The sequence below is a fragment of the Patella vulgata genome, chromosome 2 (assembly GCF_932274485.2).
Source record: "Patella vulgata chromosome 2, xgPatVulg1.2, whole genome shotgun sequence".
In the NCBI taxonomy this organism is placed as follows: Eukaryota; Metazoa; Mollusca; class Gastropoda; family Patellidae; genus Patella; species Patella vulgata.
Window position 1 is genome coordinate 4,165,869 of NC_065880.2, and position 20,392 is coordinate 4,186,260.

General features: G+C 37.5%; 1 long non-coding RNA gene across 2 annotated transcripts; it reads left to right on the forward strand.

Moving 5' to 3' along the window:
• Positions 1-10,844: 10,844 nt before the first annotated feature.
• LOC126811046 (uncharacterized) lies at positions 10,845-20,276 on the forward strand. 2 transcript variants are annotated; one of them, XR_008786238.1, is made up of 5 exons: positions 10,845-11,049; positions 16,266-17,623; positions 18,068-18,116; positions 19,024-19,131; positions 20,103-20,276. It is a non-coding gene; the product is annotated as an uncharacterized LOC126811046 (long non-coding RNA). The 2 variants fall into 2 exon arrangements; XR_008786237.1 differs by lacking the exon at positions 18,068-18,116.
• The last annotated feature ends 116 nt before the right edge of the window (positions 20,277-20,392 follow it).

Consider the following 20,392-nt stretch of genomic DNA (forward strand, 5'->3'; position numbering starts at 1 on the left):
AGTCAGACCGCTGCATAAAGCAATTTCAAAAACGATCCGGAAACCGGAAGTAGTCGAAATAATGATATCCAGATAAGATATGGCGTCACCGTAAGACAGGGGTTGTGGAATATGTCTAGCCTCGTTCTTTCTGTTCCCTTGTTGCAAATGACGCTGAAACGCACGAATTGTGTACCAATGGTAAATTGTTTATTTTGTCTTAAATATTGGATATCAGAAGCCTACCTTTTCCTTGTAAGATCAGAACATCAATGTTGATTTGAATTGACAAATCTATCTATATATATATTTGTGACTGTCGTTTGTCTGTCTGTCTGTCTGTTCGGGGTTGGCGGCTACACTAGGTCTGCCCCGAGTCTGAAATTTAGGGTATAGGGGTAGCTCGGACTAGGGAATAACATAGGCCAGGTGGCGTTAGTCTACCGCTTCCGGTTTCGGAGTTATGACCCCCGAGCAAAGCCGGTCTGTTCGGGGTTGGCGGCTACACTAGGTCTGCCCCGAGTCTGAAATTTGGGGTATAAAGGTAGCTCGGACCGGGGAGTAACATAGGCCAGGTGGCGTTAGTCTACCACTTCCGGTTTCGGAGTTATGACCCCCGAGCGAAGCCGGTCTGTTCGGGGTTGGCGGCTACACTAGGTCTGCCCCGAGTCTGATAATTGGGGTATAGGGGTAGCTCGGACCGGGGAGTAACATAGGCCAGGTGGCGTTAGTGTACCACTTCCGGTTTCGGAGTTATGACCCCCGAGCGAAGTCTGTCTGTTCGGGGTTGGCGGCTACACTAGGTCTGCCCCGAGTCTGAAATTTGGGGTATAGGGGTAGCTCGGACCGGGGAGTAACATAGGCCAGGTGGCGTTAGTCTACCACTTCCGGTTTCGGAGTTATGACCCCCGAGCGAAGCCCGGGTTGGCGGCTACACTAGGTCTGCCCCGAGTCTGAAATTTGGGGTATAGGGGTAGCTCGGACCGGGGAGTAACATAGGCCAGGTGGCATTAGTCTACCACTTCCGGTTTCGGAGTTATGACCCCCGAGCGAAGTCGGGTATACTGCTAGTAATTCATATTTTCAACGTGTAAGACTTTGGATGATATTGAGTTAGAGACTTAGCTACTTTAAATAAGTACGTATTAAGAAATTCGTGATATCTGTTCATATACTGCTGGAAAGTATGTGTATTGCTTGCTACAAAATGTAAATTATTTTCTGGCACATTTATATTTATATACCTTTAAAAAAAGAACAAATTTGAATGGCACTGACCTGTATTAAATGAGGAGTTAATTTAACGTCATCATATGAGCCATAACACGAAATACAATATATCGGGGGGATGCTTACCATTAAAAAGGTCTAAATACCTTTTCAAAATGACAAAATATTTCTGATATGTTCATATTTACGTACCTTGTTAAAACAGATTTAATTTGGATCGTCTGAACTCTATTTTGTGAGGGGGGGGGGGATTTAAAAGTCAAAATACGGGTCTTAATACGAAATTCCAGTTATAGTGTAATGCATCACACCACCTTTGAATATTCGGGTATTAGTTATTTTTTGGCACATTCATGATTACATGAATGAGAGGAGATAAAATTATCTTTCGTTTTTCCAAAGAAATGTGTCGTAATCAAAAAATAACCTAATTACTAAGAATATTTATTTTATTTTATTCAATGCTAGATCGGCTAAACCAATACATGTAGAAAAATAACTCTATGGATTAGCCATAACACGCACGTGGTTTCGCTAATGTCACAGTCATCCAGCGATTTTTCTTATTGTATGCTTGCCCGTTATTGTATGGTGCAAGGTTGATTTCCGCTCGTGTCGTCATCATGTTCCGGTTCGATGAATTTCGAGAAAGGTTTTTGGAGAATTGTTTTTGAAGAAAATGTTTTGCAAGATTTGTATTTGGAGATTTGTATTTGGAAATTTTTTGTTCGAAATTTGTTTTTCGTTGAATTACTCTGATGAAATGTAAATGTCGGCTAATTCGCTGAATTACTCTGATGAAATGTAAATATCGGCTAATTTTGTGATTTTCTAAAATAAATCTTATTTTTATATAACTAAAATTATATTAAGCAAACTACAATTTACAAACATTTTATGACAAATGTCTGATTTGTAAAACAATTGATTTTAAGATACAAATGTTAATTTTAGAGTACAAATGTCGAAATACGAACAAATGAAGTAATAAGAATTAAGGACTATGAATTAAGAACTAAGAATTAATAACAATGAATAAAGGGCTGTTTGGTCTTCCATACATTATACCCGACGTTAAGTAGCTGACAATGCCTAAAATTCTCGCTATTAACCAATACCCTACAAATGTTTTGGATATGGTCTTGGGTTCACGAAATAGCCCTTGTATCCGTACAAGGGTTAATAGTTGAAGCAACAACATGGGGACAACTTGGCGGGGGGTTGGATGATCGAATGGTTAGCATGTGCGGGCTGTATCATAAGGATGACATTGAGTCAACTGGTTTCGAATCCTCGGTTGTACGTGACAAGGAGTAGGGTCGCCTGTCCAACCTCGTGGGTTTTCTCCAGGTCCTCCGATTTCCTCCCACTGCTAAAGACCCCTACGGGCAAGCGAATTATTGAAATACAAAAATTAAACCATATGTTAGTCCCGAAATGACCTAGTTTGTGTCGTGTGGACGTTAAACCCCATTTCTCTCTTTTTCTAACTTGGCAAGAAAGTCCAGGGGTAGAGGTTTCAAATTTCTACAATATTCCCATTAACAACATTCATTACTCTAAAAAGAAATGAAATGGTGATTAACGTCCTACTTTTTTGCTCCGAATGGGCTAATGAAGAAAGGGCATACGCCATACAGTGTGCTATGAGGGAAATTTTGCCCAACGGTGCTGTAGCCTGCTCTTATATCGAATGCAAATTGTCAAGTCATATTTAAACTGCACGACATTGCGAAGACAGGACACAGTTTTAACAAATGTTTGCCCCCCCCCACCCCGACCCCACACACACACACACTTCCAGAAATGGATACTGGCATAACTGTCGGTTAGTTAGTCTAAGAAAGTAGTAGAATAATGCAAGGTACTTCACTGGCCTAGTTTTCGATACATCGAATGTACATGTAGGTAACGAATTTCTACATTAAACAGAACATCTTTCATGGAACCCCTATAGTATTACACAACATGGTTAAGGACTAGGGCCCGGTATTTTAGGGGCCTCTTGTAAATATTCTCTGTGTTTCTCTAAGTTCCCGCTTGGTTCAATAAATCCTGCCAATAATCTGCTGATACATTAGATCCGCGATATAAGCAACGGGTCAGGTGACAGCTTGATATTTCTTATATCAGAATTTACTTACATCAGAGCAAAGTCTAAATTACCTATTTTATGGGTCTTCAAGGTAAATAAAGTTATAAAATTTTAAAGTATGGAAGATTAAATAGGCCTATACTTTGCTGTGCTTCTTTTATTAAAAATACATTATCTAAATTATTAATTAGACATTAATTAACCTATCCAGGCCATAATCAACTCTAGATGGCAGCGCTAGCCTGTGATCTTTAGTGGATTTGTAAGCCGATTTACTGCATAACTTTCCTTCTCGATTAAACGATTAAATGGATAATCGAGACTATGCTGTTTATCGTACTGACTTTAGTAATGATGACCGAGGCTTATGGGAATTTCAGTCGCTTAGTTCTCGGTTCATAGTGGATCAATTTGAATGAAAGTTTCACCAAATTGCCTTTACATTATCTACTTTTTAACTATTATAGTGAGAACTGCCAACTCGTTACCGAGAATCTCCCATAATGTATCTTTAAGTAGAATTTACAGTACAGTAGGGCTAATATGCAGGCGTGACAAAACAAATTTGCATATATCCGGATTTGCATTACTTATATCAGGGCAAATTTACATTGAAATAAACGGTTACCAAACAATGGTTGTACTTAACCGGGTTTGCTTATATCCTGATTACTTATATCCTGGCTCTACTGTATTATGAACTTCTACACGCGTTATTTTGAAGCCATTTTTGTACCTTGCCAAGCCCCTTGTCCTGCACTACTGATGACATGGGATCGAACATGGGACCCCCCCCCCCCGGTTAGCGAGCAAATGCCTTACTCACCGATCCAGCGTCACCTGATCCGTCGGTCCTTTTCTTATCCGTTTGAATCGAAGCCGGGGGATTATTTAGCGTTAATGTTGTTATTTTGTTTTAAATGTGAAATAATCAATATTGGTACATTTTAGCGTGGAATAAGTCGTGAAAAGTTGTATATGAAATAACCACTGCAGAGTTTAAGGGGAGACAACCTGATCGCATAAAATCTATGCGGATTTTCATTGGTGAATAATTTGCGTTGTTTAGGTTGTAAATAGGTTAATTGAAGAAAATATATTCATTGCTAACAATCACCAAGGTATTTTCATTTGAATGATCAATTCACATTTCAAATAGAAACGGACAATATCATCATTATCACAGTAACAATATAGGGACATCAATGAATTAAATCATCAGTGGTCCAAAAGGGATCGGTATTACAGTGGGATCGGTGGTCCCAGGTAGATTGGTTGTCCAGGTCCAGGGGAAGGGCACGTCAGCCGGTGTTCCCAGTATGACATGTGCAAAAAGACGGGGGATCCCAGAGTTCACACGAATAGAAGAATACACATTGTTTGTTTTCAGCGATTTTGAAATATAGCTAGAGTCAAGATCGAACATACGTTGGTTGACAGGTCTAACTCGCTAAATATCAAATATTAAAATTTTGGCTAATCATTTGTTTTTCTCTACTTTAAATGTTTTGTTTTGTTTCGCCATAGTTTGTAGTTGAGTGAACAATTTTTCTCTGGTAAAATTCTCTTGTTTTTCGAGCGTTATTGATTCCTGAATTAAACCATTCTGGTTGTTTATGATTTTTTATTCGTTTTTGGTTTTTTTTGTCGCATGCAGATTAAGAATAGCATTAAATAAATTATACCATACTTCCAGTGCCATATTTGGATTATCTATAATTTCAAGATCTGAAAAGCTTTGAAGAGAAAGGTCATTTAAAAAAGCATATTCATTGAAATGTTTGAAATTTCTATATTCGATTTCAAGATGACAATGTTGCTTGATGTTTTCATCATTTCCTATGATAAAAATTACTGGATAATGGTCACTAAGACGATAAACTGGAATATTTAATTCTATAACCGTATCGGGAGATGATCTAGATGATCTATTATTGTTTGACTATTCTGAGTACACCTTGTTGGCGAATTAACAAGCTGGTGTAAATTGTTTATGGTAACAATTTTCATTCCGTTGTTTAGGAATGTTCATTTTAAAATCTATATTAATATCACTCATAATATATAATGGTATATTTGAACTGTTAACAATATTTAACTGGCTTTCAAAAATATTATACCAGTTAAGATTTGAGGAAGGAGGTCGGCAAACCAAGCATAATAAAAATGCTTTTCTATATTTGGGTGTAATTTCGATCATATTGTTCCAATTTCCCCAATCTCTAGATCTAGCCGTATCTTAAATATGATGTTAGACTTTACATACATAATCAATCCTCCCCCAATTTCATTGCATCGAAATATTTCAAAATTAGATATATTTGTATACGCGTCATTAATCTTTGAGTGTAAAAATGTTTCAGGTAGACCTAAAATATCAATCTTATTAGATTCACCAAGCATAAAATCATTTACTTCATCAAATTTACTGTAAATTACTGTTGCTATTTAGATGACATGGTTTGAATCCATGACGTTTAGTGATAAATGGATTGGAAAAGGAATTGCTCGTGTTATAAATGAAATGGGGTTTAACGTCCTACTGTTCTGCTTCTATAGTGGGCTAATGAAGACGGGCATACGCCATACAGTGTGCCAGAAGGGTAATTTTGCCCGGACAGCGGCACTATCGCCTACTCTTATATCGAATTCCAACTGCCAAGGGATCTTTTACGTGCATTCCAATGTATACACGGGACCTCGGTTTTTCGTCTCATCCGAACGACTAGACAGCTGTCCTTGTCAGGCCCTCTGTCCTGCATCACTGACAAGGGGGAAACCACGTCGGAAAATACTCGTGTTATAAGTATTAACACCTGTTTCATTACCTTCGTAACTAATTGTCGATGACAGTGTGGTAGACTGAAGGGAGTTATCAGACAATGAATCAATTATATCATCACTATTAACACTAGACTGTGAATGATCAACATTGTTTGATGGATTTTGACAAATATGAGTATCTACTAGCAGGATACCCGGAAGTGGTAGACTAACGCCACCTGGCATATGTTACGTCCCGGTCCGAGCTACCCCTATACCCCAAATTTCAGACTCGGGGCAGACCTAGTGTAGCCGCCAACCCCGAACAGACAGACAAACGACAGTCACAAATATAAGTATCTATTTTAGACGATTTAACAATATTAATATGATTGTTAATAAATGTATAAGTTGCGTTAATTTTTTCTTGGACTTCTACATTGCAATTGGGAGTGTTTACAGTAACATGAGGAGGGACATTAAAGTTATCACATAAATCTAAAAGTAAAGTTCCATATTGAATTTTATCATACACGTAAAGCTCCTGTGGTGGTAGTTCAGCTCTGGACGTAGGTCTCATTACACTCGTCCTGTACGTTCAGGGACTGTCCTATTGGATCCTTGGCGAAAGTTTCGATTCCCAGTCAATTTTACTGGGTAACTGTTCGCGTGTCATTCCCTGTGAACGCCTGAACAATATAACTGAACATCTTACTGAGACAATAAGACCTTGCTTACCTCGCTATATGTCATATATATTTGGAGTTTAGCTTCAATTTAAAGTTTACCAAAGAAATTAAACCAAGTTTGTCATATTTATAGAGTTAAGCATATATATTTTGAGTTGACAATAAAGTCGCAATCGGCGCCACATAGCATTGAATCACAAAATCTTCTACATTGTATTGAACCATAAAAACTTAATGGTCTTATTTCACACACAATATACCAATTGGGGTCGTATATGAAACAAAATATCCCTATATTTCATCTAGAATCAATAAAAAGGGTTTGGGTGTGCTCACTAGTCACGATTATGGTGTGGATGGAAAACAATAGGGGAATTCCCGAATGAAAGCATAAGGTCATCGTGACCTGACTACGACTGATTACGGCGTGAAATGTTCATGACCACGCCCATACCAGACTCTCTTCAAATTGAAGTTTTGGTTTAAACAATATTTATTTGCAATGTTTACAATTTGTATAGCTAATTTACGGTATGTAGGATACAAAAACAAGCATGAAGATGCTTATAAATATCGCTTCCTGAAAATAAAGTATTAATAATGAAGCGGATATGAAAGGTATCTAGGATATACACACATATACATAATCGAACAAAAAAACAAATAAACAAAACATTTTACTTTGAAGTTTTGTGTCCTTGTAGATGTGGGATTTAACACTGAGGGACAAAAGACCTATGGGAAACGTGGGAGAGTTGAGCCACTTGGAGAGTTGGGACACCCAACTGTGCAGTGCCACATAACGTAATTTATCACAGATGCTGCCACCTGTTGGTGCCTTCGGTCAGTGTCTTCTTATTGTTTTAAGTGGCCATGGACCTAGGCATAAAGTATATGATTTCCATGCAAAAAAGGTTTTTTATACAAAAAATTGACAAAGGGGTTAGTTGTTTTACAGTTCTTGTACAATATACATTCTTCTGAAAGGTAGATCTGAATAGATAACTTAGATAAGCATCTATAATGACTCCAAATACAAAATTCTCTGAGGTCATTATAAGTTGAAAAAAAATGAGATTTTCAAATAGGTGACATGAGGGAGGGTTGGGACAATCGTGAGGGGAGGGTTGTGACACTGGCCCAACTCTCCCTCATTCCCTTGTTAATTTCCGGTACCATATCTAACAGAGAAATTGGGTGAACATAACCAGTACTTTGGATGGGATTAAAACTAAAGAACAGTTAAAACTTGAAGTGACGAAACACTGCTGCCTATGCAAAATTTCCCTCATAGCACAGTACTTGGCTTTTGAAGGTAGTTGCAAGTGAAGATTTCCTTTGCCATTTGCCATTCCAATTGTTCTAGTGAATCAGTAATAAAAACAATTATTCTTTACAGATGCCACGTAAATACATAAGAAAAACTGAACGCGGTGTACCTCAAGATATTTTAGAGCGAGCCAAGATACAAGTTTAAACAGGGTCCAATATTAGAGCAACTGCTAAAGACTTTAATATTTCAAGGATGACCCTTAAAAGATATATTGATAAACCAGGCGACGTTTTTGGTTTCAAAAACTGACAGTTAAAAAACATGATTTTTTTCTACAGATATGGAAGTTGAATTAGCAGAGCATATTAAGGTTTTGGCAGTCCAGTTTCGTCGACTAACCAGAAATAAATATCGATCCATGGTTGTGGAATATGCGACAAGGAATGATATTATTGTACCAGAGTTGTGGAGAACAACAGGAATGATAGGGGAACATTTTTGGCAATCTTTTAAGGAGAGGAATAACTTGACAATTCGAACACCTGAAGCCACCTCACTTGCCCGTGCAACAGCCTTCAATCGTCATAATGTCAATAAATTTTTCGACAACTTGGCACAAATTCTTGATGAAAACAAATTTCAGTGTAATGACATATACAACTTAGATGAAACTGGCTGTACTACTGTGCAGCGACCTGAAAACATCGTAGCTGAAACATGTGTTAAACAAGTTCGATCTGTAACATCTGCAGAATGAGGTCAACTAGTAACTGCAGTGTATGCTAAAAATGCTGAAGGAACAGTCTTCCCCCACTCTTAATATTTCCCAGAAAATATTTCAGACAACACTTCATCAAAGATGGTCCACCAGGCTGTATTGGAGCAGCGAATCCTAGTGGATGTATACCAAGACGATTCTACTGATCTTAGACAATCATGAAACCCATATATCTTTAAGATCAATTGACTTTGCGAAAGCCAACGGGGTCATTTTATTGACTATACCACCACATACAAGCCACAAACTTCAAACATTAGATGCCAACTGTTTTAAACCATTCAAACCCGCCTATGCCAGGGCAATAGATAACTGGGTGCGCTCCAATCCCGGAAAAACAGTAACTATTTACGAAATACCCGAGTTCATAACCCATGGTCAACTTAATGGTCTGACGCACTAGAATAATGTATCAGGGTTTAAACACACCGGTATATTCCCTTACAACAGGGATATTTTCAGTAACTTGGACCATGCTCCAGTTTCAGTAATAGATCAAGACATAATTACAACAGATATGCCTACACAACAAAAAGATTTGGATCCTGAAGATGACACTCTGCCGAATCAAAAATATCAAGAAGATACACAAGAAGCCACAACTAGTAAAACACCCAGTTCAAAACAGTTAAAATTAAATGGTTATGTTTCTCCTTCAGAAAGATAGTTCCATCGCCAAAAGCTGCACAACGCAAAGCAACTAATCGAGGGAGAAAACGAGGTGATACAAAAATCTTGACAAACACTCCAGTGAGAAATTCTATAGCTGAGAACTTATTATCAAAACAGAATAGGCCCACAAAAAGAAAACCAAAGCAACTAGTGACGACAACAACAAAACGATCATTATTTTAGGCAAGCCCTAAGATGTCTTCTTCAAGTGAAAGTGAACTTGACGATTTTGAACCATGTGACAGTAAAACTGATTTCGAAGAAATAATTGAAGGGGATTTTGTGGTAAAATTTGATACAAAGGGACAAAGCGTCCACTACATAGTTCGAGTAGATGTTGTAGATGGTGATGAGTATGAAGGTGTATTTTTGCATCGAGAATTCAGCCGTTTGCAAAGAGAACCAACATTTGTCTTAAATGAAAATGATGATGCTTCATTTCCCAAAAATGACATAGTCATAAAACTTCCAGCACCCAAACAACTAGGTGGTACTGAACGACGGGAGGCCAAATTTGTATTTGCATGTGACTTCACAAAATGGGACTTCCATGCAGTGTTAGGATGTTTTGTTTCAATTCATTACATTCATTATTTTATTAATATTGATCCTTCCAAGTTTACCAGAATAATAAAAATTATCATATATTACCATAATGTGATTTTTTTTACTGTTTGTTATATTCCGTTCATGCATTGAGACTACTAGACAAAGTAAATTATATCAACACCTTACATGTTCATTTATGGGAATTACACTTTCTGGATGCTCCTTGACAACTCTCTTTCAATGGTGGAATAGCTACTTTATCCAGTGAGTGTAATCCCTATAATAAGAACAAGTATTAGTTCATAGTCCACTGCCTAAAGAGGCATAATATATTCTAAATTTACATGTTACTACTGACTAGCAATATGTGTCTGTTTATTGTTTAAGCTAATGTGTAGAATTCCTTACCCCAGCTAATGTCTACCACACATATGCACAACTCTCCCCAGTGTGTGTGTGTGTGGGGGGGATGGCTGAATGGTGCTGTATCATGAAGTCTGTCACTGAGTCGACTGGCGTGGTTTCGAATCCCCGGTTGTACGTGACAAGGAGTAGGGTCGCCTGTCCAACCTCGTGGGTTTACTCCGGGTCCTCCGGTTTGCTCCCGCAGCTAAAGACCCCTACGCGCAAGCGAATTATTGAAATAAACTTGAACCATGTGTTAGTCCCGAAATGACCTAGTTTGTGTCGAGTGGACGTTAAACCCCATTTCACACAAATTCAAACAAACTAAGTAAAAGTCAGGGTGAGTTGTTCCTGATTGACCTAAAATATAGTAACTTTCTCTTATATATGTATCTACTGTGGAATATAGTGAAGTTTACAAAGTGACCCAACTCTCCCACGCTTCCCCTACTATCTAACCGAACATCAATTTTCTATTTAAACTGTTCACGTGTTTTCCTCTTCTACTTTTACTTTCATTTTCCATTCATTTTCAGCAGCCCGACACGTATACGCCTATAAATATTAACGTTGTTCATTTTGAGGACAGCACATCTCATGTGACGTTTCGAAGAAGGTAGGTCAATCAAAGTAGCAATAACAACAAATCTGATTAATTATAAATGTAGTAATAATATTTAATATGGTTCAGAGTCTCGTCTAAGGATTTGGTCGTGCTCGGCAATGTCTGTCGAAGCCCGACCCGCGAGCACCGATGGTGCGAGCCGCACGAACATCGCAGGTGAGAGCCCGCGCGGGGATTTGGGGGGCCCAGAATATTTTGAAAATTGACTTCCTTAGACTCGATTTCTGAGCACTTCAAAATAGTTTCGGAGATTTGATACACTATTAGTTTTGGCATCTTTTTAAACCATGGATTGATTAATACCCTGTAAAATCGAGATCAAAACACTGCTGCGGCTGACCCGCAGACAGAAATATACCCATAAAACAATCAGAAAGACGATTTTGTAAACCTACGCACCATGATATAGTATTGGCACATGGAAAAAACCTTGTCAGCGTTTTTCAAAACGTATGTATATGTTGCCGCCCAGTCTTCAACTTTTGGGCTCAGTAGGTGGCACAGTTTGGCCAGTGCGCGGCGGCGGCGTCGCCTAGTCACCATGTTAAACGAGGCTCTGATATGGTTGTAATATCTAATATAGATGTATCAAAATTTTATATTTGATATAGATGTATTAATATTTGATATAGGTGTATTAATATTTGATATAGATGTATTAATATTTGATATAGGTGTATTAATATTTAATATAGGTGTATTAATATTTAATATAGGTGTATTAATATTTAATATAGGTGTATTAATATTTAATATAGGTGTATTAATATTTAAACATACATTATGTAAGAGCTAAATCTGCCTGTTGCAGGTCTTTCTTTTGGTCTGAAATGTTTTCTAAATTATTAATTAGACATTAATTAACTGATCCAGCCCATTATCAACTCTCGGTGGCATCGGATTGATCCGATATTAAATAGATTAGAACAGTTCAGCAATATTTTGATTTAAGCTAAAAATGGAGGGGCAAGACTTAGCTTCGAACAACCAGTACGGTGGTTGGAATTATTGCACACGTCTTATCAAACCTTCAAAGGTTAATATCTCCGCTCGCAATAGAGTAATTTGAATGAAATTTTCAAATTATTCATTTTACATTTATCTATTTTCGAAATATTATAGCAAGACAGGCTAGCTTTTTATCTAAATCTTACATAATGAATCTTTAATATAGGTGTATTAATAGTTAATATTGATGCAATATGTATTATAGATGTAGTAATATTTAATATAGACGTAGTAATATTTAATATACAAAGTAATATTTAAACATACATTATGCAAGAGCTAAATCTGTCTATTGCAGGTCTTTCTTTAGGCCTGAAATATTATCTAAATTATTAATTAGACATTAATTAACTTATCCAGACCATAATCAACTCTAGATGGCATCGCTAGCCTGCGATCTTAAGTGGATTGTTAGCCGATTTACTGCATAACTTTCCTTCTCGATTAAATGACTAAATGGATAATCGAGACTATGCTGTTTATCGTACTGACTTTAGTAATGATGACCGAGGCTAGGCAGAAATGTCATTCGCTTAGTTCTCGGTTCATAGTGGATCAATTTGAATGAAATTTTCAGCAAATTGCCTTTACGTTATCTAGTTTTTAACTATTATAGTGAGAACTGCCAACTCGTTATCGAATCTCCTATAATGTATCTTTAATATAGATGTGGTTATATTTAATATACATGTAGATGTAGTAATATTTAATATAGATGTAGTTATATTTAATATACATGTAGATGTAGTAATATTTAATATAGAATGATGTAGCAATATTTAACTTAGATGCCGTAATATTTAACATAGATGTGGTAATATTTAATATAGATGTAGTATTATTTTATATAGATGAACTGTGCACCACTGACAAGGGGAAACTACGCCGGAAAATCCCGATGCACTTTCTCGGCCAATGCAGGATCGAACACACGACCTCCAGGCTAGCGAGTCAGTGTCCTACTCAATTAGCCACCGTAGCTCCCATGTGATGTAGAAAATGAAATGCAATGAATTTAAATGGGGTTTAACGTCCTACTGTTCTGCTCCTAACCTTGGCTAATGAAGACGGGCATACGCCATACAGTGTGCTATGAAGGAAATAATCCCCGGGCAGCGGCACTATGTCCTACTCTTATATCGAATTCCAACTGGCAAGAGATCTTTTACGTGCACGCAAATATATACACGGGTCCTCGGTTTTTCGTCCCATCCGAACAAACAGCTGTCCTTGTCAGTCCCTCCGTCCTGCACCACTGACAAGGGGAAACCACGCCGGAAAATCAGGATGCACTTGGGAGGTGAAGTGGGGTGTAACGTCCACTCGACACAAACTAGGTCATTTCTGGACTAACACGTGGCTCAATGTTATTCCAATAATTCGCTTGCGCGTAAGGGTCTTTAGTCGTGGGAGGAAACCCGAGGACTCGGAGAAAACCCACGAGGTTGGACAGGCGACCCTACTCCTGGTCACATACAACCGGGGAATTGAAACTACGCCAGTTGACTCAATGACAGACCTTATAATACAGCGCGCACGTGTTAATCATTCGTCCAGCCCCCCAAGTGGGAGATATTTTGTCTTCTTTCAGAGAATTGACCTTTAATACTTTTAGAAGTATTAAAAGTTGGGTCAATCGATCACTATTCGTATTACAAAAGTTGTTACATTCTTATTGGAAATAAATTATCGATTTCAGAAAAAGGTTGGAACATGAAGACTGAACTTGAAGTTTTAACTGTTGGTATTCTTATCGTGGGTATAATTGTGGCACTAAAGAAAAAAGAGTGGCTATTGGCTGTTATAAGCAAGAGACGATTCACAAATATGTAAATTAGGGCTTAATAATATGTCCAATTGCTTTCAAATTGTTGATCAAACTAATCCGTAGTGGATCAACTGTATCACTAGAAGGTTTTGTAACAATGACAATATGTTTACTGTCCTTTTGGTAAACTATTTTATGGTTAAAATGAACAAAACGAAATGGGATTTAACCATGGGGGGGGTGCGAAAGGGGGGGGGGCATGTGGGGCTTCCAACCTGTTACAAATGACCGGAACTTGGGTAGTATTATTCCACACTACATCAAACATTTATAAATAACGTAGAGACCTTGATACGGAGAGTTATATCGGCGAAGACCGTAACGTTAGGACATACTAACTGGTCGGGTCGATTTTTGTGGAACGTCGAACACTATAAGATTCACCCGATAATACGAGATTTAATTTTTCTGCGATATTACCTCGGTGGAAGCGGTCATTCAAGTTAAAATACAGATGTGACGTCATCCTTTGATAGTACGGACAGTGTGCCAAGCGTACATTATTGATGCCATTAGAAATATTGAACCCGCGTGACGTATTTCATTGACTAGCAGGGACTGGGTAGGGTCTATATTTTAAGTTCTTTAGTGGTCTGGTGCAAGACATTGTACAATATATTATTATTATTATTATTGTTCGATTTATATAGCGCTTCATTACACGTGAAGTGTTTCTAAGCGCATATCACAAACATATACTTCAAACACACAGAAACAATCAAAATCAGGAGAACATAATTAAACACAGCTGCCTGTTAGGCGCTATTATTCAAAGGTTTATATCCAACAAATCAACCGGCTAATCTCTATATTGAGGTATTTTGTCGAGGTATTACCTAATGAACACCTACACCAAGTAGAGTTCAAAAATAAAAAAACGAAGTTTAAAAGAATCAACTTCATTAACAAAAATTAAACAATCAAAAACTAAACAGATAAATCAAATTCAAACGAAACAAATAAAACAAAGAAAATGAAAAGAGCAGTTCATTACCATTCTACATTAACAAAATAAAGGAAATCAACTTGTGAAATTTTTTTCAAAACATAAGAGCAAAGTAAGACTAATGTTAATACTTTTTTAACGAATATATCATAAATATAATTAATTTTACCTATAATATCTATTTCAGAAATCAGACTTTATCAATCAATTACAATCAAAATGTTTATCGCTCTGCTTACCCAGAGCTGAAAATGCTCATTATCAAACTTAGTGAAGGTATTGATGTGATGAAACTATACACCAAGTTAATTAGAACCAAAGTTATCATGTCCCAAAGCATCGATAAAAGATCTAATTTATAATTTCTATGACATCTGAAGCCTAAAGCTTATGGGCTCACAGGCTTCAAATGATACATTAATTGGATTTTGAGACACATATAGTACCAACTTAATAACTACACCATTACTTTATAGTAATTCTCAGGAATATTATCAAGTCATATATACTGAGCGCCAAGGAAAACGCATCACTTAGTTTGTCGTATAACAAAATATCTTATTTATTTTGCTTCATATTGTGAACAATATTCAAATGGGAACACATCAATAACAACACATGTGTACACTTATGGATTTTTAATGTCATACAGCATGTTATAAGGGAAATTTTGCCCAGACAGCAGCACTACAGCGTACTTTTATTGCAAATTCCAGCTGTTAAGCTTGAGAATCGTACAAACGACCATACATTGTCCCTTGCCAGACCCTGTCCTGCTCAACTGACAAGGGGGAAATCACACTGGAAAATCCTAAAGAATTCTCTCGGCAAAACACTGGGACCTCGAGTTAGTAAACCAACATCTTACTAAGCCACCGCGGCTCTCTAAACCAAGAACAACATCCCTATCGTGATCTATCCACTAAAATTAATCTCAATTCAATGAAACAAGCCAATCTCTTAAACTAGAATCCTAATGTTATTCCAGATATTTCATCCAGAAGAACAAACTAATTATATAGATATAGCCCTCGTACTATCGCACTCGTGCAATATCAATATATTACTTAATGCCTCGCGCACGACCATTAAACTACACCTATTTTACACACACACACACACACACACACACACACACAAGAGTTTCAATCAAGAAATCAGACTTGTATAGTATTCCAACTGCCAAGAGTTCTTTTACTACGGCCTACTCTCATATAGAATTCCAACTGTCAAACGTTCTTTTACGTTATCCCTTGTCAGACCATGTGTCCTGCACCACTGGCAAGGGGTAACCATGCCGGAAAATTCCGAAGAAATTTCTCGGACACGGGACCTCAAGGTTAGTGAGCCTACGTCTTACTCGCTGAGCCACGGTGTCTCCAGGGATGCAGAGTAGTCCGTTAGTTTGTGTTTTATTTTTTTCAGTGTTTGTGGCCTTCTGTCTAGTTAATGCTTGGTATATTTCTACTGTTAGTCAAGTCAGACGGAAGATTCGGAACACACTGACAGTAATTATTATTGTATTCCTGTTGGTCCTTTTGTTCATTTTTCAGTACTGGGAAAAGTTAAAATCGTGGGGATTTGTTAGTAAAATGTAAATAAATTAAACATTTGTGTGTTATTTTTATGTTGACTTCATTGACATACCATGTGACCTGATTGTCAAATCAGATTTAGTTGCATTGTTATGTTCTTTTATTTTGTTTGTCTTTAGTTTCGTAATGGTCTTATTTCACACACAATTTACCAATGGGGTCGTATATGAAACAAAATATCCCTATATTTGATCTTGAATCAATAAAAAGGGTTTGGGTGTGCTCACTAGTCACGATTATGGGGCGGATGGAAAACGATAGGGGAATTCCCGGATGAAAGTATAAGGTCATTGTGATCCCGCTACGACTGAATACGGCGTGAAATGTTAATAACCATGCCCATACCAGGCTCACTGCTCACGACACGATTATGGGGTGGATAGAAAAACGATAGGGGAATTCCCGGATGAAAGCGTATAGTCATTGTGACCTGACTACGATTGACTACGCCCATACCAAACTCTCTTCAAATTGAGGTTTTGTGTCCTTGAAGATGTGGGATTTAACACTGAGGGACAAAAGACCTATTATCTATGGAAGCCTATAACTACCATTCATAATTTCTACTTTTCGCCTCTTCAGAACACGAAAGTCGAAAAAGTCGAAAAGTAGAAGTTACGACAAAATGTGAGGCGACAAGACGGTATACAAGTCAAAATCAACTCGAAAATAGGAAATTAAGAAATAACACACCGCGATAATAGCGCCCCCCGTTTTTTCTTAATTTCTACTTTTCGACTTGCATTTTGGCTTGTATACCGTCTTGTCGACTTTCGACTTAGTCATATTTTTGTATTTATTGATGTCAGTAAGAAGGCGCCAACACGCTATACAAGCCAAAATGCAACTCGAAAAGTAGAAATTAGGAAATTAACACACTGCGCTATTAGCGACCTATGTTCTGTCGTACTGTCGACTTTTCGACTTTTCTACTTTTCGACTTTCGTGTTCTGAAGAGGCGAAAAGTAGAAATTATGAATGGTAGTTATAGGCTTCCATAATTATCTAACCGAACATCAATTTTCTATTTAAACTGTTCACGTGTTTTCCCCTTCTACTTTTACTTTCATTTTCAGCGAATCGAAAATATACGCCTATAAGTTTAAACTTGTTTATTTTGAGGACAGCACATCTCATGTGACGTTTCGAAGAATATTCTCGTAATGTTTTCAAGTAAAGAAACAAAAGGTAGGCCAATCAAAGTAGCAATAACAACAAATCTGAATAAATATAAATGTAGTAATAGGGACAAGGTAATATCTAATATAGTTGTATCAAAATTTAATATTTAATATAGATGTAGTAGTAGTATTTAATATAGTTGTGGTTATATTTAATAGAGATGTGGTAATATTTAATATAGTTGTGGTTATATTTAACATAGATGTGGTAATATTTAATATAGATGTAGTAGTAATATGTACTGTAATATAGATGTAGTAATATTTAACATAGGTGTGGTAATATTTGATATAGATGTAGTAATATTTAACATAGATGTGGTAATATTTGACATAAATGTGGTAATATTTAACATAAATGTGCCAATATTTAACATAGATGTGGTTGATGTGGTAATAATTAACATAGATGTGGTAATATTTAATATAGATGTAGTATTATTTTATATAGATGAACTGGGCTAAGGAAGACGGGCATACGCCATACAGTGTGCTATTTGGTAAGTTTTGCCCAGGGCAGTGGCACTATGGCCTACTCTTATATCGAATTCCAACTGCCAATGGATCTTTTACTTGCACTCCAATGTATACACGGGGACTCGGTTTTTCGTCCCATCCGAACGACAAGAAAGCTATCCTTGTCAGGCCCTCTGTCCTGCACCACTGACCAGGTGAAACCACGTCGGAGAATCTGGATGAACTTTCTCGGCCAATGCAGGGATCGAACACGGGACCTCCAGGCTAGCGACCCCGTGTCCTACCCATTTATCCAGCGTAGTTCCCATGTGATGTAGAATATGAAATGAAATGAAATGAAATGGGGTTAAACGTCCTACTGTTCTGCTTCTACTGGGCTAATTAAGACGGCACTATGTCCCACTCTTATATCGAATTCCAACTGGCAAGAGATCTTTTACGTGCACGCCAATATATACACGGGTCCTCGGTTTTTCGTCCCATCAGAACGATGCACTTCCTCGGCCAATGCAAGGATCGAACACGCGACATCCTAGCTAGCGAACCAGCGTCTTACCCACTTAGCCAACGTGGCTCCCATGTGATGTAGTAATAGCTCTCTATTTCTTGACTAACACGTGGCTCAATGTTATTTCAATAATTCGCTTGTGCGTAGTCGTCTTTAGCAGTGGGGGGAAACCGGAGGACACGGAGAAAACCCACGAGGTTGGACAGGCGACCCTACTCCTGGTCACGTACAACCGGGGAATCGAAATTACGCCAGTTGACTCAATAACAGACCTTATGATACAGCGCGCACGTGGGAAATATTTTGTCTTCTTTCAGAGAATTGACCTTTGACTTTTAGAAGTATCAAAAGTTGGGTCAATCAATCACTATTCGTATTACAAAGTTGTTACATTCTTATTGGAATAAAATTATCGATTTCAGAAAAAGGTTGGAACATGGGGACTGAACTTCAAGTTTTAACTTTTGGTATTCTTATCGTGGGTATAATTGTGGCACTACAAAAAGAGGAGTGGCTCTTGGCTGCCATAAGTAAGAGACAATTCACAAATATACTCTTCAAAACAAGTAGGGGATATTCAGAAACAATACAAAACTGCGGACATGCACAGCTGTTTTTATTACAGGTAACCAGTGTATGTTAATAACAGGCCAATTGCCTGCACATGAACATAAACAGTTCATATGGGGGGCTTATCTGACGGCCCCATTTCATTCTGTGAACATACTCTCAAATCATGTCAAGTGTCCATGACTATTTATCATATCACAACCTGCATAGGTATTTGCAATTCAATATCCCCTACTTTTTTTTGAAGAGAATATGTTAATTAGGGCTTAATAATATGTCCAACGGCTTTCAAGTTATTGATTAAACTAATCCGCAATGAATCAACTCTATTATTAAAAGGTTTTGTAACAATGACAATATGGATGACCTTGGTGTCGCATTTTAATTCTTTTTTGGTAAACTATTTTATGGTTAAAATGAAATGGGCTAAAAGAAAAACATTTCGGGCGACAAATAGAATCATTTCGATACCCGGTCAACCAGTCAAAGAAAATGAAATGGGGTTTAACGTCCTACTGTTCTGTACCGACTGGGCCATGCAGTGGATTATAGAGAAAGTTTGCCAGGACAGCTGCACTACAGCTGCACTGCGGCCTACTCTTACATAATATTCCAACTGTCAAGGGATCTTTTACGTGCACGCCAGTGTGTACACGGGACCTCAGTTTTAATCCAATCTGAATGAATATATGTTCTCCCTTGTCAGACCCTCTGTCCGGCGCCATTGGCAATTGGTAACCACGCCAGAAAATTCCGAAGACCTTTCTCGAACACGGGACCTCAAGGTTAGCGAACCAACGTGTTACTCGCTGAGCCACCGTGTCTCCAGGGATGCAGAGTAGTCCGTGGACTAAATGAAGATTTCGATAGGTTAATAGAATAAAAAGTTAGGTTAGGTTAGAAGTTTTAATCATCGTGTTTTATGTTTCAGTGTTTGTGGCCTACTGTCTATTTAATGCTTGGTATGTTTCTACTGCTGTTAATAAAATCAGGCGGAAGATTTGGAACACACTAACAGGACTTTTTATTGTATTCCTATTGTGTTCGTTTTTTAATATTGGGAAGAGTTAAAATCTTGGGGATTAAATTAAACATTTTTGTGTTATTTTTATGTTGACTTCATTGACATACCATGTGACCTGATTGTCAAAATCAGATTAGTTGTATTGCTATGTTCTTTTATTTTGTTTGTCTTTAGTTTTGGACAGGCTGGGTCGACTG